Below are 13,696 nucleotides of genomic sequence, written 5' to 3'. Positions count from 1 at the left end.
GACTTGCGTTGTAATGGCATAGCGTTGTTACATGTGGTCGTTGTAACGACTGCCATGTAACAGCATTGCGGTGTACTGACCGCGTTGTTAAGGATGTTTCCAATAGCATACACTAGTCACTTATTATGGAGGCACAATTATGATGCCTTTGCTACTGTTGTAATGTTGGAACTTTTACATTGGAATAAACCCTCTGATGTAGAAAATTCCCTCTTCTCCTTGGCACTAGTGGCTAACACAATCTGCCAGTAGCCTCTTGTCAGATCAAAGTTGTTCAAGTATGTTGCAGCTTAACGTTGGTTCACAAACTCATCCTCCCTGGAGATTGGATGTGTATTTATCCTGGTCACTGTCTTCAGGAACCAGTCGTCCACACAAAAACTCAGGTTTGTGGAACCTTGTTTGAGCACCAACACCACTGGCCCGGCCCAAGGTCCAGGTTCATGAAATCACCTCCACTCCAACATCTTGGCCACCTCTGCTTCGATGCATTCCTGAACTTGGCCAAACATGAGATAAATCTGGCTTCTGGCAGGCGTCTCTTATGTCATTGTCATCAAAACAGATGGGGATTAATCCTGTAAACATTGAGAAAAGATGGGGAAATAATCTCACTAAATCCCTACACTCTTTCTGCTGCTCCAGCGTTAACTCACTCAATCTGAACCCTTCTGCTGATCCGTCTTCATGTCACCCTGCAGAACCTCAGGAAGAGGCTCAGTGTATTCCTCAGCATGCTCGGCCATAGCCATGATGTCCACTGCGCAATCTCTCCAGGGGTCTGCTGGTTCACATGGAACTCCCTCCTGCGCTCCTGTGTAGCACCCTTTATCCACCAATGAGTTCACATTCAAGATCCTATGTGCTACTGTTGTATGGATTATATATATATATATATATACATACATACTTGTATGGACCACACCACTTACCTCTAAAGCTCTAGATCAAATACACTTTTAACTCCAATGCCTTTTGACCTTCTGGTATCCAGTCAGTGTTGTTTTTTGGTCATATTATTCCTTTATCAGATCTTGAAAACCATAAAGGCTTTTCTTTGCTTGACCCATGTAGTGTGGCATTAATTGCCAGAGGCCAATCCCAAGCTCATGACATCCTCCTTCTGATGTGACTCTACAGTTCCTTCACATCCCTCTCTGATCAAGGTGAATGGGCCACACACTGGATGCCCAAAAAGAAGTTCAAAGGGACTGAAACCTAATCCGCAAACTAGTTTTAAGCTAATAGGAGACATGGTGGGAGAAGGTCCCACTTTCTCCTGAGATTCTCTGTTAAAAATCCCGTCATGGACTCTAGGCTATTGCTAAACCCGGGCAATAATCTATTGGTTTGTGGGTGGTATGCAGAGGAGAAGAGGAAGGTCACACCACCTTGCCCCCACATCTCTCTCATAGTCATAACATTGGTTCTTCTGTCAAAATGACAGTCTTTGAACATCCAACTCTAGAGAAGGCACCTAGAAGTTCCCCAGGTGCAACTATTGCACTGCAGACATGCTCTGCAGAGGTACCGCTTTTGGAGAGCTGGTGGCATAGTCAACCACGCTCACAAGGCACTCCACAACACCGGACCAGCATACCTCAACAACTGAGTCGCCTTCTACACCCCGAACTGCCAGCTCCGCTCCACCGACTTTGCCATCGCCATCATCCCACGCATCCGCAGAACGACCACCGGCGTCAGATCATTCTCACACCTCGCCGCCAAGACATGGAACACCCTACCCACCCACCTACGACAAACCCAGGACCTGCTGACCTTCAGGAGACTCCTCAAGACCTGGCTGTTCGATCATTAGCTGCTCCCCCCCCCCCTCAGCGCCTTGAGACCCTCACGGGTGAGTAGCGCGCTCTGCAAATAAATTGATTGATACTCCACCACAGCCAAAATGTACTTGCTGAGTGATGCTGAGGGAGGTTCTACTTAGGGGTGGGCGGAATTTGCATAATCACGTTACGCAAATCTCCTCGAAATGGTAAAAAATCTCCGTGAACACGCAGAAATTCCGTGAACACGTGGAATTGCTTGTTTGCGATGCTTTTTTACTGTTCGTAATCGCTATTTGCGTGCTCGGGGGGAAATATCTCGCAAACACGCATTTTGAGAACGCGAACAAGCAAAAAATATTGGCAATTTAATTTTGCATTCTCCGCGGAACGCGAAATTACCCAAATTCTGCAAATTCCGCAAACGGAACGGAATTTACCGCCCAGGCCTAGTTCTACTAGAGCAGCAATGTCTATCCCCAACTGCTCAACTGCAACATCTATAACTGGCAGAGGCACTACAAGTCCCACCAGGCTTAACACTCATTTGGCAAGTGCTATGACCTCTAAAGAACCACCTCTCTGTGTCTCTGCAAATCATTGGCCAGTACAACAGGGAGTCCAACCCATCCTGTTTATTTATAATGCCCAAGTGTCCTGCAAAGGGCAGTTTGCGGGCTAGTGACAGAATGCTCTTGGACAAAAGTTGAGCTGCTAGACTCTTGCTCGCACCTTGCTCAGGATTCACAGGAGAACTGTAATGCAGTTTGTCATCCCAGCCAACATGATGCCTTCCCACCTGTACCTTACTGACCTGTTCTTGAGATTCCTTCTGAATTTACACGCGTGTAAGGCACTCATCGTTGCCTCCTTCCTTATCCACTCGACTGTAATCGGAGGTGACTTTAACTGCGCAGCAGCCTCTGTCCTTGACAGATCACATCCCCCACTGAGAGACGCACATGTCACCCGAACATCGCGAGCCTTCACAGACTGGCAGAACCGGTGGGGCCGGATCCATACTTGCAGAAGTAGAGTAGAAAAGGGGTCACAATAGTGACAATTTCAAAGCAAAAAGATGAATCATGCGACCACTTGCTCACATTGCTCATGCATGTCCTGATTGCCATACCAGAATTGATTTCAGGTTTTGCCAGTGACACCAAGATTTGGGTGTCATCGGCGTAAGATGCCAGAAGAAAGATTCTGGGAGAATGTGATTGAAAGCATTTGGATGCGTCCCGCAAATGTCCATATCCATTTGGTTAACTGCCCTGTCACCCCCAGGAAACACCCACGCTTTCATGAACACAGCTGAGACAGTCTTTCACCTGGTAGTTTCTCTTGTAATGCTTCTCTTTCTGACACTTATAACAAGTAATCACCTTGGGCTTGGAAGGAGGTTCCTATCCTCCCTTCTCCATGTTTTGTTCCGTACAACCCACTTGTATTTATGAATGTGTTCTTCCTTGGGAATTGCCCCGGTTTGGAACTAGTCTGTTTAGAATTCCTCTCTTCCTTTGGCTTAAAGATGTGCAGCTCGTGCCCTTAAGTCAATAATATTGTTTTCAAATATATGGTTGTTTAAAATACTTTTTTTTTAATTAGTGTTATGTATTTTAGTATATATTTAAATGTATATGATTTCTTTTTTTCTATAAGTATTGTTTATTTGTTTAATGTATGTGTTACATTTTTAGTAGTTATTTATTTTTTTAAATTACATTTTGTGTTTTTTAAATTCCGTAGAGGGTTCTGGATTTATAGGGTGGGAAATAATTTAAATATATTACATTACTGAATATATTTATTCATTAATAATTTTTTAATTGAGGTTTATTAATGTTAATTGTGTTTTTAATTCTTTTGGGTAAATTTTAGATGCGGGTTGTAAGGTTTATAGGGTTAAAGAGTGGGAAGTAATTTATTTTTAATTAACTAATAATAAATTCTTGATTTTAATAATTAATTGACAATTAATTATAGTAATTGTGTAATTAATTTTAGGTGTAGGAAGTGAAGGTTTTAGGGGTAAAGGATGGAAAGTAATATTTTTTTTAACTAATAGGCAGTTGATAATTAATATTAAATAATTAATTCTTTAATTAATTATTAATTTGTGTGATTGTCTATTTATTTTTTTGTGTCTTGTTTTTGGGTTTATAGGGGTGAAGGGTGGGGAGTGTATTAATTGTACCTACTTTAAAATTAGTTGTTAGATACTATTAGTTATTTGCTTCAGAACATTTTTAATTGTTTAATTCATTTTTTTACAGCTTAATTTTAGGTGTGGGTTGTGGGGATTAAAGGTGTAAATGATGGGAAGTTAATGACATTTTATGTGTTTTAATTTGTTTTTAAACTAATGATATTTGTTTAATTGATAATGAATTATGTTAATTATGCTAATACATTTTTTATGTGGGTTGTGACTTGTGTGGTGCTACAGTGTAAGACGTAAATGTAAATGTAAATGTATTGTATTTATTTAGCGCACTTCTACCCGGAGGCCTCGTAGCGCTGTATTCATACCGCTGTGGAACCCATCCTGGCTTTCCTGTGAAATGTCCACTCCTGGGCACCCCCAAGGTGAAGCCAGGCATCCCAGCGCTGCAGGGGCCGTTGTGGAGATTAAGCAAGCTATTGCCCAGAGTCACAGAGTGGGACCCATGATTAGACTAGGCACCGAGGCGAGAATTATCAGGTCTGGGGAAATTGAGACCAAGAGCCACCGAGGTAGGAATTGAACCCTGGTCCCGGGCCAGACCTCTGCATCAGGGTCTGCCGCTCTAACCATTGAGCCACGCTTCTCCACACTGTAAATAGACTAAATTTATGTAATAATTTTTGTTAAATAATTTCTAAATAAAAATATGTATTTGTTTCAAAATAATTTTTCATTATATTTAATATAATATTTGTAGGTATTTGTGATATGTATTTAATATTATAATATGTTTTTCTGATATTAAATATGTATATTTTTTTACATTTGTTTTTATTACTTTTTTAATAATATTTTTATTTTGTTGATGATATTTTGTTTGTTTTTAATTAAGTATGGGCGCAAAATCCGCTCCGCTTGCGAAATTTGCGAATTTTCGGCAATTTCGCGATCCGTGAATCTCGCGAAATTGCCGATAAATTTGCGTATTCCCGAGCAGGCAGATTTTTTTTTTGGGGCCTCAGGAAGCACAGTTAAGGCAGGTGCTCGAGTTGAAGCTAACTTTATAACCATTTTAGAATGGCGCCGGCCAGCTGCCAGAGTTAGGTTCAACTCGGGCACCTGCCTTAACACTGTAAGTGCTTCCTGTGGGCCAAAAATGATACCTCAACAGGAAGCACTTACAGATATAAATAAAGCAGCTGCCCGAGTTGAAGCTCTAATTCAGTAATGTTTTAATCAGCCCAAAACATTAGTGAGCACGGTTGAGGCTGGGCAAGTGTGCTTTAACCCCATATCTGCAGTCAAAAATTATCTATAATACCCGAGGGAGGTCTTTGCATCCCTGAGTTTCTCGAGCGCAATCCCCGTTCCTGTGACCAGGAGGCTGCTTTCTCCTCACCTGCTGCCCTGCTTGCTCTTTGACCCTTTATACACAAGGCATGTTGACATGCATAGAAGCCCTGCCCATTTGGCCCCGCACCACACACTAGCGGTATCAAACATATTCCCGCCCTTTCCTAACTATGATGGACAGCTCACTCAAGGGACCTCGGCGCCTTTTGGCGCCGTGGCAAGTTACAGGCACACATGGTCAGTGGAGACAAATCTTCTGGCCCTACGCAGCTGAAGTGTAGGAAAAGCACTATCATTTACCCAACGAGGTAGCACTTACTGGATTAGCCAGTAGTACTCCAGTTGAGTAGAGATATTGCACAAAACGGTGGCATCTTCGTGGATAACTATGCAGGGCAGGATTCATTCTGGCATGAAGCTCCTGTCACAAAAATTAAACCTCAACAGGAAGCACTTAAAGATATAGATAAAGCAGCTGCCCGAGTTGAAGCTCAAATTCAGTAACGTTTTAATCAGCTCAAAAACATTAGTGAGCACGGTCGAGGCTGGGCAAGTGTGCTTTAACCCCATATCTACCGTCAAAAATTATCTGTAATACCCGAGGAAGGTCTTTGCATCCCTGAGTTTCTCGAGCGCAATCCCCGTTCCTGTGACCAGGAGGCTACTTTCTCCTCACCTGCTGCCCTGCTCGCTCTCTGACCCTTTATACACAAGAGGCATGTTGACATGCATAGAGGCCCCGCACCACACACTGGCGGTATCAAATGTCTTCCCGCCCTTTCCTAACTATGATGGACAGCTCACTCAAGGGACCTCGGCGCATTTTGGCGAGGTGGCAAGTTACAGGCACACATGGTCAGTGGAGACAAATCTTCTGGCCCTTTACGCTGCTGCAGTGTAGGAAAATCACTATACATTTACCCAACGATGTAGCACTTACTGGATTAGCCAGTAGTACTCCAGTTGAGTAGAGGTATTGCACATAACGGTGGCATCTTCGTGGATAACTATGCAGGGCAGGATTCATTCTGGCACGAGGCTCCTGTCACAAAAATTAAACCTCAACTGGAAGCACCTACAGATATAAATAAAGCAGGTGCCCGAGTTGAAGCTCAAATTCAGTAACGTTTTAATCAACCCCAAGCATTAGTGAGCACGGTCGAGGCTGGGCAAGTGTGCTTTAACCCCATAGCTGCCGCTGAAAATTAGCTTTAATGCCCGAGGGAGGTCTTTGAATCCATGAGTTTCTCAAGTGCAATCCCCGTTCCTGTGACCAGGAGGCTGCTTTCTCCTCACCTGCTGCCCTGCTCGCTCTCTGACCCTTTATTCACAAGAGGCATGTTGACACGCATAGAAGCACCGCACCAAACACTAGCGGTATCAAACGTCCTCCCGCCCTTTCCCAACTATGATGGACAGCTCACTCAAGGGACCTCGGCGCCTTTTGGCGCGGTGGCAAAGTTACAGGCACACATGGTCAGTGGAGACAAATCTTCTGGCCCTTTACGCAGCTGCAGTGTAGGAAAAGCACCATACATTTACCCAATGAGGTAGCACTTACTGATTAGCCAGTAGAAAGTACTCCAGTTAAGCAGATGGAAATCGCAAAAAAATCCACGATTTTTCGGGAAAATCCACAAATTCGCCAACTTTTTTGCGATTTCGTGCGAATTCGCGGACCGCAGATCCGCAAAATTCGCCCATACTTATTTTTAATGTTGTACTGACTAGAGTAAGAATAGTAAATTTTACCCCTCCACAATCCAACACTTTCCATATTGATGCACTGACTGGAGCGGTAATAGTAAATTGTATCCCTCCACGATCCAACCCTTTCCCTACTGTTGCACTCACTGGAGATGGAATAGTAATTTGTACTCCCCTGCTATCCAACACGTTCCCTACAGTTGTACTAGCTGGAGTGGGAATAGTAAATTGTATCCCTCTGGTATCCAAAACTTTGCCTAATATTGCACTCATTGGAGTAGGAATTATAAATGTAACCCCTCGGCTATCCAACACTTTCCCTACTGTTGCACTCAATGGAGTTGGAATAATAAATTGTATCTCTCCGCTATCCAACACTTTCCCTACTGTTGCACTCACTGGAGTAGGAATAGTAACTTTTACCCCTCATCTAGCCAACAATTTTCCTACTGCTGCACTCATTGGAGTTAGAATAGTAATGTTTTTTACCCCTCTGCTATCCAACACTTTCCCTACTGTTGCACTGACTGGAGTGGGAATAGTATATTTTACTCCTCTGCTGACCAAGACATTCCCTAATGTTGCACTCACTAGAGTGGAAAATGTAAGTTTAAAGATTTTTAAATGTTTTAATGTTTTAATTTATAATGGAATGTTTTTTAAATAGATTTTATGTTATTGGTGTGAGAAGTTGGCCTGGTATATGATGCTCACTAGTTCTAGTGATCACCTTGTACCATGCCAAGAAACCCCCTTGGTGCAGGTTGTAAAGTCAACCTTATAGACAAGCTATCCTAGGGGTAGCATGGACTAAGCAGTCTTAGGCTAAACTCTGTAAAGGCATGTGAAGCAAGCTGGTTTACCATACACAATCCCTTGAATACCAAATGAAAGGACACCACACCGATATATATTGAAAATATATATAGATGTATTTCTACAAATAACCCTGATACTCTTTATGAGCACAGAAGCAAATGCGTTAAAACAAAACACAGTTTAAATATACAAAAGTTGCACAATTTTGGATGAGCCCTAGGGGCCACCTAAACCATATACTAAAATAGTGGTATAAGAACCACTATGGGGAAAGTGAAGAGGCCTAGGGCCTGGGGAATCGCTGGAGCTGTTCGGGACTAGCAGTGAAGAAGTCGGGAAAGGCCCGCGGGACTTGGGTGCTGTGCGGAAAGTGCACCCATTACCAATGCAATGTCAATGGTGCGTAAAAGTTACAAAGTTAGTTATTAAGGAACCTTCCGAGTGACCTAGAAGGATGAAACTTTAGACACAGACACTAGAGGTGTATACCAGTGTGGGAACACCGGCGTTGCTGAGTTACCTCACCCACAGGAAGCGGGTGCACAGGGTCGAAGTAGTGTCGGGTTTCGTCACGCAGGTCGATGGTGCATGGAGCTGAAGATGCTGCAGGCGGCTCGATGTGAAGAGTTCCGGTGGATCCAAGGGTGGCTCTGAAGAGGTGAAGACCTGAAAGCAGAGGGGACAATGTTCAAAGTCACTAGCCAGTGACTACCGTGGAACCAGGAAGGAACCAGGCGATGTCGGGCGCAAACAGGTGATGTCGTGAAGATTGTCTCTGCAGCCACGTAGACATGAAGAGGTCAAGGACGTCCAGGAGTCGATCACGAGCTGTCCCACGTAGGCTCTCGCTGATGGCCATGTCGGCAACTTGATTGGAGCAAACAGGCCTTGGTTAAAGCAAGCCACGCAGGAAGTGATTCAAGCTTCTCACTCGGACCAGCAAGGTCAGAGCGGCTATTCCTTTTCAGGGGAGCAAGGGCCAGTCTGGAGCAACCAGACCAGCAGTGTAGTTTGTCGTTTTCGTCGCCAAGATGGCCGCTAGCCACGTGGCAAGTGGCCGGGATGGCGCGTCGAGTGGCACAGTGCAAAAGGGCCCCACGCAGATCGTGGAGGTGGAGATGCTGGGGGGGCTGATCTTCGGTGCAAGGGCTGCTCGAGGTTGGGGCTTCTCAAACCCCAAAGCACAGCGTCGAGGGTGCCTTGGGTGCTGCGCAGTCAGCTTCTCGGGGGTCTTTCAAGAGGTCCGGTCCCACGTCTCTCGGTGCCTCCACGGGTCCCTTCTTTGCAGGGACTGTGGATCGGGCTGTGAGAAGTCTGGGAGTTTGGGTCTTGTCAGGCTCTGGGCTCGGGCTCCGGCGGGAGGCGGCGGCAAAGCAGACGTCGAGTTGCTGGATGGTGCCTGTGTTCACAGGGTGGCCACTCCTAGGCCACAAGGGAGATGCTCTTCAGTCTTCTGTGCAGCAGAATGTCGAAGTCCAGTCGTCTTCTTAGTTTCAAGTTGATTCAGGATGATCTGAAGTCTCAGGACACAGCTCCCACTCTTATTCGAATCTGGGGGGCCGGATCACCTACTAGTTCCCTCCTCTGGGTGGGACCAAGAAGGGGAGTGGTTACACCCCCTTTCCTTTGTCCAGTTTCGTGCCAGGACTGGGGCTGGAGAGCCCCAGCACCGGTTTGAACTGGCCTATGCACAGGGACACCTTGTGTGCCCCAGGCATGTCTGATTCTATTCAGCCCTGTCCTACCCAATACACAAAATCCTGTCTGGGGTGGTGCTAGCACCTCCCAAGGCAGGAAACCCTTTGTCCAAGCTGCCCTCGCTGGAAGGACTCCCAGCAGCAGGAGGTCAGACTTGTGTCTGTGGTGGCAGCATCCATTTTGTGATGCTAAGGCTCTGTTTAACTTTAACCGGGGTTCAGGTTAGGTACATGTCGTGTCCCTCTAGAAGGGTGGAATGCTACCCCCGTCGCCAGAACTGGCGAGGGGGTAGTATTCCAATTCGTATGACACCTTACTCGACATGTTTTGATAAAGCCAAACCAAAGATAGCATTTAACCGCGAGGTTCATAATGCACTTAAGAGTATATGGTATGGCAGTATCATGAAACAGCTAAAGGACATGGTTCCGAAAGCTGCAGACAGGCTCAGCTCCTGCCAGAGCACTATCTCACATATTCCCAAGCACTCTGCCTCCAGGATTGATGAGGCCTTCCATAGGAGTGGCTGATAGGGACATATGTGTCCATTTTAGGTTAGGTATAGGCATACTACACCTAAGTAAGGGGTGATTACACCGACTTACCCCAGCTGAGTGATCAGCCAGTTGTGTCAAATATGGAGGCCAGGCCAGGGGTGGCACAATACATGCTACAGCCCCTGGTAGGCCTTGGAAGCACCTATGCCCTGGGTACCTGGGTACACTGTTACAGGGGCCAATAAGGTGAACCAGTTCCAATTTCGTAATGCACCTAAAGTACATGGGTAATAATTTAGAGAGAGAACAGCAGGCTGTGGGTCTGATTAGCAGGCCCACAGCCACATTAAGTCATAAACCAGTGAAGCAAAAAGCAAAAATTTGGGGTGACCATAGGATAGCAGACCCTACTCTCCTACAATTGGTATATGTATATTATTACCTACTGGCGGCCGCCAGTAGGTAGTTATAGTTAGGAGCAAGGTTCCATAGGAAAAACATTTTTTTGATGTGCTTATAACTTTGGCGTAATTTGATGAATCTTTACAAAATTTTCCCAAAATGTTTTCTCTTTTTAGATCAGCTCCTGTCTTTAAAGTTTAGGGGTGATGCTTCAAGGGGGGGCAGAGAAAAAAAAAAGGGGGGGTCCCAAAACGTGTTTTCTCCATGCAATTTCCATAGGAAACTTTAGACAAGGCTACAGGTCAAACTGCTGAACGGAATTATGCCAAATTTGGGAGGGAGAAAGGGCTTGGTTTAGAAAGCATGCTTTTGTTTAAATGGGGTAAATCCATTAAGTAGTTTTTGGGAAATATCAAATTTTACAGATATCGATATTTGAGAATTCTGACATCTGATTGGCTGAGGAGTTATGAGCACGAGCTTGCGGCTCATTGGCTGTGAACTGTTGAAACTAGGAAGTGTAGGCTGCCATTTTGTGACTCAGTTGAAAGGAGTAGCGGAAAAAAAGAGAAAATTTGTATAAGAGGGTATAGTAGGAACACTGTGGACTTAGTTTAAGCAGTCTGTATGGTGCAGAGGCAGGGTGTTTGAATGTTGTGTTGCCCGTGGAAATCACGTCTACATAACAACGGTGCGTGGTATTGCGGCATGGTTGCGTAGGTTTTGGAAAGCCCGTCGGGAAAACAACACGCCGTATTGCAACAAGCAGTGTGGAGGGTGCACACACAAGTAGTGTGAATGTTGCGTAGGCCGTGGAAATTACGTCCACAAAAGAACGATGAACAATGCACCGTATTGCGACAAGCCGTGAGTAGGGTGCACACACAGGTAGTGTGAATGGTGCATAGGCCATGGAAATTATGTCTGCAAAAGAAGGGTGAGCCGTATTGTGGCAATGTTCAGTAGGCTGTGAAAATCATATCGGGAAAACAACAATTCACCGTATTGCGGCCTTCCTTTAATATAATTCAGAGTAAAGTTTACTTATAATGCGGTGTTCACTTTTATCACGGAAAGTGTCACTTTGTTAGAGGAAATGTAGTGTTATGTGGGAGGGCGTGTTCTCTACTTGTGCACGCAACAAAAGAACTTTTAATTTAAGCATGGGCGGTATCGCAAATTCGCATGAATAGCGATGCGCAAATTCGCTCGAATTCATAATAGCGATTCGCAAAAATCTGCCAAATTCCCCAAGCTTGCGAAAAAAGTTTTTTCACGAGTTCGCGAGATTTTTTTACCAGTTCGGCAATGAGAACTTGCGCATGCGGTCGCAACGGTTGCGAACATGTTGTTTCCACTTAACAAGCCTGCTCGCGATGCCTTTTTCCTGTTTCGGGTCGCAAGGACATGTTCGTGTTCGCAATTTCCTGTTTTGGGTCGCAATGACGTGTTCGCGATCGCGGCGTTGCTTGGCCAGTTACCAAAATCTTGCCGCGCATGCGAACAGGGAGGAAAACACATCAGCGAACGCAGAATCATGGTAAGTCAATGCCGCGCGCGCGAGATTGTATTTTTGAAGCGCAAGCAAGAAAAAAAAATCCGCCAACACGCGAATTGCGGATTTTTGGGCAATTTCGCGCGATTTGCGGATCACGAAATTGCCAAAAATTTGCAAATTCCGCGAGCGGAACTCATTTTCCGCCAATACTTAGTTTTTAGGGCTGGTGTGGGGTTTGTTTTTAGGTCTGCTAAAAGGACATGGGCGAGGCAGCTTTAAGGACGTGGGCGAGGGGTTGGGGTGTTTTAGGACTGGGGTCAGGGTCATACTGAGGGCATGGGGCGGGATTTTAGGTATGCCTGGGCAGAGTTCACAGAGTTCCCCTACGTGGAACTCCACTAAGTGACAACAAAACTCCACAAAGTTCCACAAGCGGTGGCGGCAATTCACGCTAATCTTCCTGCTGCTCGGGTAGTGTGCGGGGGCTAGCCAGCTGGGAGGCAGCAAATGTGAGGAGCAGTGGCACTGGAGGGGTGTGGGACCACGGGGGAAAGAGGCAAAGTTGCAAAAAGGAAAAAAGTGCAAAAAAATGTGAAGAGGTGAAGGGACAGAAAAGATTCAAGAGAAAGGCAGACAAGAGAGACGGAGGGCATCCCATCAGCAGGGCAGAGACTCTCTACCACTAGACCACCAGAGATGAGGCTTAGGCGGGGGCCTGCGGGTGGAGGAGCGCCTGAAACAACTGACCAGAGGGTCAGATGGTCAACAGCAGGGAGCTTGGGGCAGCAGCTACCAGGCAGAGCTGTGCAGGGAAGGGAGCAGTCCACTGACAAGACCAGCTCAAATCGATTCTCACATTCCCACCTGAACATAAATAAAGATTATAACGCCCCAGCTCGTGTCTATCTTCCCCATTGCCCTCCTCTGTGCACCACAATTTGCAACAGGTACCGCGCTGGTTGCCACTCGAAACAACAGCAATCACACTCGCTGCGGCAGGACACGCTGTGGATTCCTTCCATCTAAAATATTCACCGCGTCCAAATGAAATGATACGGAGACATAAAGCAGGCTAGGGGGTCAGTGCGTTTCGCATCAGCGAACAGCCGAGCCACCGTGGCGCGCTCCCTGCCGCTGCCCAAGCGTTGATGCTCTTGTGTATGTTTTTTTGTTGCAGTTGGATATTCCCCAGACCCGCTGACCCTCAGTCACACTGGACAATGACAGACAGCACCCCCTTTATAAAGAAATAATACTCGATCACCATTTCAAGTGTCACTTCGCCTATTTAGTCTCACAACCGCACCGGCTCGTACCCAGTGCTCAGCATAATATTTAATTCATGTGTCGTTTCCCCCCTACACACCTGATGGCAAGGGATGAGGTACAGTTAGTGCGTCGGCCGGGGTCCCCAAATCTTGCACCCCCCCATTGAAGACACCACCGCCAGGGGTGAGTACTGATTCTTGTTTCAGTTTTCCTACAACTGAAGCGTCGCCATCCCTCGGCCGGTCAGACTCCCGCTGGCATCCTTGGAACACTAGCGCTATGACTAGACCATAGCGTACGACTGACTGCATTCCAAGCACTATATGACATCGTCATTGCACTGCCTGCACGTGTATGACATATTCTCTCAGAATCGCAATTAGGAAATCTGTATTCCTAACGTACGAAATTAATTGAGTTTCATTTAGGGATTCCTTGTGGGTCGCAAATCGGCCGACCTCATGAATATTAATGGGGTAAGTTGCTGTTTGTGATCTAT

This window comes from Lissotriton helveticus, chromosome 9 (genome assembly GCF_964261635.1).
Source record: "Lissotriton helveticus chromosome 9, aLisHel1.1, whole genome shotgun sequence".
NCBI classification, from domain to species: domain Eukaryota; kingdom Metazoa; phylum Chordata; class Amphibia; order Caudata; family Salamandridae; genus Lissotriton; species Lissotriton helveticus.
This window is presented reverse-complemented; position numbering follows the sequence as displayed.